Source organism: Montipora foliosa, unplaced genomic scaffold (genome assembly GCF_036669935.1).
Source record: "Montipora foliosa isolate CH-2021 unplaced genomic scaffold, ASM3666993v2 scaffold_476, whole genome shotgun sequence".
Classification (NCBI taxonomy): domain Eukaryota; kingdom Metazoa; phylum Cnidaria; class Anthozoa; order Scleractinia; family Acroporidae; genus Montipora; species Montipora foliosa.
This window is the reverse complement of record NW_027179785.1, coordinates 40,001-45,000: the sequence shown is the minus strand read 5'-3', so window position 1 is coordinate 45,000 and position 5,000 is coordinate 40,001. Positions and strand designations below refer to the sequence as shown.

General features: G+C 40.3%; 1 pseudogene; it reads right to left on the bottom strand.

Moving 5' to 3' along the window:
- LOC137989838 (broad substrate specificity ATP-binding cassette transporter ABCG2-like) overlaps positions 1-5,000 on the bottom strand; it is a 23,419-nt pseudogene that overhangs the window by 3,736 nt on the left and 14,683 nt on the right.

Genomic DNA, 5,000 nt, shown 5'->3' with positions numbered 1-5,000 from the left:
CGTAGAAGGTGAACTTCTGGCGCCAGTTGCCTTGAAGGGTGGATAACGCTATCCACTGGATGAATCACTATTCACTGGATAACGTAATAATTGGCTTTGCTAGTGTTTATCCGCTGGATAGCCTTATCCACCTTTCGAACAACCGAGGCCTGCTGTTCTGCTGAGGGGGGGAGCAAAGGTGAAAAAATTGTCGGCTACAATATAAACTACTTAAATTGATTCAATCACATTTTGACGTTTTCTGTGATCCATTACTTAACAGACGCACGGCAACAAGGAATCTATTTGTTTTATAAAATAAAGAACTACAAATTTCTGATGATGACGTCGGCTATGCGTCTGTCCTCTAATAGATCATAGGTGAGAACCAATCAAAACGAGCGCATGATTGAGCTTATTACATAATAGAAAATAGAAGAATATTCAACAACTGACATGAATGTTGGTCTTTCCTTGATGAATAACTCAACTGCAGACAAATTTCCAAAAACCGTGTTCATCACCAAGAAGAAGAACACACCCACCCTGAAGGTAAAAAAAGAAGAGAACAAAAGAGTAAAGTAAAAGAACATCAATTCAGCCTCTTTTTCAAACCCTTTGAACATTTCGCGCCACATTCTATGAAAATCACAGCGACGAGCGAAACAAATTGTCACTTGCCCGCTCAAGTTTTCCAGCGTTTTAGAACGGCTATACCACCATGAAGCAGATACATAATGATGACGTCAGTGTCGTGGGTATGAACTTACGATGCGGTGAAACATCACCAAACAATTAAAGAGATTTCCCCATTGTTATCCGAGTTTCTAGAGGTTGGTTGAAATTCACCTAATACTGAGGTTGATTTAGCAACAGAACGGGAACCTCAGTTGACGACGCGAGAGAACGCGGAAAAGTCTGAACTCTACTTTAATCTGACATAATATGGACATTTTTCTGCGCGCGCCGTTGTCAACTGATGTTCCCGTTCTGTTGTTAAGCGCCGAAACAAACGGTTCTAGTTTAAACAGAGTTAATAGCGGAGCTCCGCGCGCGCGGAGCAGCATAGTTAAGAAAATATGGTAACCCATCGATGCGAGAAAATTTGGTTTTGGTCACCGTACGATCGTATGTCCGTCCACCCCGGCATGTATGCCAATGTGACCAGTATCACGAACCCATATACGGGCTCAAGTTTAGAGCTCATCAAGGAGGCAATTTAAGGACGTTCGCGCCAATTGTTTCTGCGCATCCTTACTGCGCACGCAAATGCACACGCCACGTCATACCCGAGTGCGCGCGCTAAGTAATAAAATGAGAAATGATAGGGCAAAAGGCCATTGCTATAGCTTCGCTTGGATTTAACGGTCTTGGACGTTCGGTGACCCCTATTTTTCTTTCCAGAAACGGATTTTATTTACAATTATCTCCTCGTTGTCCAAAAATGAACAAAAAATCAATGTGGGAAGTTAAAAAAATTTCAAGATTTCTGCTTACGGGACATCAAATCCTGCCATCTTGCGGCTGCAAGGGGCGTGAAACTGTGGTCCCTAAATGCGAATTTGATCTTTAAGGAACCTCACCAGTTGACTAAATTCACTTAATAAGTCCACTTAAACAATATTTGGCAGAGAAGATTTCACTTCAAAGATTTAATTGCAATATATTTGGGTTTACAGACACTGGCCTTATTCGCTAACGAAGCCCGATTTTGTCACATTTTGGGTGTTTTTCCGGGCATGTTCTCTCCAAAACGAAGTCGGTGACCCCTCATTTTTTTTTACATTTCTGACATAACTAACTCATCATCTTACAGTGGTAAAAGTTTCAGAAAAAAATCAATGTTGAAAATTTTTCGCGCGAACGTCCTTAACAAATTGATGTCAGTTTTTCATGCGTCTGTCCTGTTATTGATCATGAATTTCGTCATAACATTGTCAAAGTAGCTGCTGATAGCCGCTGACCAGTATCACGTGACCATATCGCGGCCTCGAGGTCAGCTGTTTTTTTGAAGTTGACCGCTGACCAGGGACTGGTTAGTGATTGGATCGCAGGCTCAAGCCAGGTCAGACACTCACACCTGAGCATAAACGAGGCTTCATTTTTCGCGCTCTTTCAGTGGCTCGACGCGGCTGCACGTGTATGATACGTCACCAAAAGCTCTCGACAGTCGATGCTCTTCGTGTTCAGGTACGGTTTGGAAAATACTTTTTCTTGCAGTTTTCGCTGGTTTCAAACCAAAGTTTGACATAATATAGCTGTGGTCAGGACACACTTGTGACTACGTAGTTATTCAAGTCAAGCACTGGAGGAATATAAACTTAAAGCTGAGTGTTTATTATTAATTTGTTTAGTGCTGCTTTTTGCTCTGAATTGCAATTTTTGGCATAAGTCTTAAGATTTTTAATTTTGAATCTACTAAGGTTGCAAGATGCCTCGACGGCCTGTGACCGAAGAACAGAAAAGAAAGAAGAGACAAAGAGAACGACAAAACGGTACACCAGTAATAACTCAAACTTGGTGGAAGAAGTTACTCCACAAATTCTTTTCTTGGACACTAAACCGTTTGCTATTTCTACGGATGAATTATTTTAAGTGGATGCATATTTCTAATCAAAGTGCCACTGTCGTTACTCGTGGATATGAAAGTTTACCGCGATTGTTTAAAATTGGCAGGCTGAAGTTTTCTTTATGCATTAGCATTGCTAGTTGGATTTGTGTAACAGCATGGTGGGCTCTCATATCCAACTAGATACCCAAAATAATGCATGTATGTGAGGTAATCCCCTTTGCTGGAATTCAACCCTGTGAAATAAGTATACCATTTCTCCAATAGGCATAAGATTACTCTTTAACACATCGTCTATAAAGAGCTGTACCATGTGTTCAAAGTTCGTTGCACAGATGACAGGGTAATTTTGAATAAGGTCTGATTTTTGTTGCCAGGTCATATTGTTAACCCTTTCACTCCTGTGGGGTTCCCCATTGACGAGTAAAATCGTCTGGCGTTAGACAGAGTAAAATCTATAAGTGTCACTCTTGGGAGTGAAAGGGTTATTTAATGGGGACATAGTTTTTGAGTGAATCTAGCTATTGTTAACCCTTTCTCTCCCGTGGGGTTCCCCATTGACGAGTAAAATCGTCTGGCGTTAGACAGAGTAAAATCCACTGGCGTTGGACAGAGTAAAATCCATAAGTGTCATTCTTGGGAGTGAAAGGGTTAATGGGGACATAGTTTTTGAGTGAATCTAGCTGTTGTTAACCCTTTCACTCCTGTGGGGTACCCCATTGACAAGTAAAATCGTCTGGCGTGAGATAGATAGATAGATAGATAGATAGATAGTTTATTCTGATTAAAATCGCAGCCAAAAGCTGCATTAGACAGAGTAAAATCTAAAAGTGTCACTCTTGGGAGTGAAAGGGTTAATGGGGACATAGTTTTTGAGTGAATCTAGCTGTTGTTCACCCTTTCTCTCCTGTGGGGTACCCCATTGACAAGTAAAATCGTCTGGCGTTAGACAGAGTAAAATCTAAAAGTGTCACTCTTGGGAGTGAAAGGGTTAATGGGGACATAGTTTTTGAGTGAATCTAGCTGTTGTTAACCCTTTCTCTCCTGTGGGGTACCCCATTGACAAGTAAAATCGTCTGGCGTTAGACAGAGTAAAATCTAAAAGTGTCACTCTTGGGAGTGAAAGGGTTAATGGGGACATAGTTTTTGAGTGAATCTAGCTGTTGTTAACCCTTTCACTCCTGTGGGGTACCCCATTGACAAGTAAAATCGTCTGGCGTTAGACAGAGTAAAATCGAAAAGTGTCACTCTTGGGAGTGAAAGGGTAAATGTCATCAGGTTTAGCAAGTAGAGCAGATCCATTCAGTAATATTAACACTTTTTGTGCCAGTTATACATTCCTCCAACAAGCCTTGCGAATATTTATCACTATATTTGATACTGTTACACTTAGAAACAGATGATCTGAACCATAATTGATCACAGGAAGTGCATGTATATTCAGGGCCATGTGTTATCTTATCACGAAAAAGACTGAATCACCTTTGACATGGAATATCTAATATAGTCTTGACCTTGACAAATTTCAGTTTGGTTTAGCCTTGAGCTATGCATAGCTTTCCTTAAATGGTTTTATGCTTTTCTGTTTAGGTCTCTGATATATTCTGGATTGCTTTTCTTCTCCTATTCCCCAGTTGCTGCTTCAATATTTTCAGATCAGTTTTGGCATTTTGCATTGTTTTTCTTTTCCCTGAACTCTTCAAGTGATTTGTCTCTTCCACTTGATAGATTCTCTCATATAAGCTCTTTTTTGCCACTGCTTTGTAGAAATTATTACTGACACTCACATCATTTTTGGCCATCGTTAATTAATCAATTATTACTAGGTTCTGAATAATTGTTGACATTGGTAACACCGCTGATTTCATAACCTGAAATAATGTCATTATAATAATCTAACAGAAGTGCTGAAACATAGTGTCTTCCATCTAGATGTCCAATGTTCACAGTAGTTCCCTGTTGTCCGCTTATAGGACTGATAACAGTTACTGGTGCACAACCTCGCGAACGGGAAGTCACAGCTTTGTAAGCTGTGTTGATTATCCATCCTGATTGGCTTATTAGATCGAACTTCCGGTTACGCAGGAGTGACACATTTGCATAAAGAACCTCACCAAAACTCGTGGATATATCCACGAGTAAAAAGTGGTTTAGTCGTTTTTTCCTTTGTTCAGGAATGAAACTCGAATTTCTATTCTCAACTGGAATTAAATAACAATCATCTGTACTCTTTTTTGACAGAAATAATTCATCCGTTTGCTGGTTTGTTTGGCTTTAAAATGCGAGCGAACAAGAGGTTTTTTCACTCCGTTTGCCTAACTGTTTTTCGATGTGCCTCGACACGGACAGTGACAAGAAGATTTTGCGCCCATGTTATAAACATGTAATCGCAATGAGTTCTCGTAAGGGAAGGAGAAATGTCACCAGCTTGTGTTTTCAGAAGTTTGTTTCG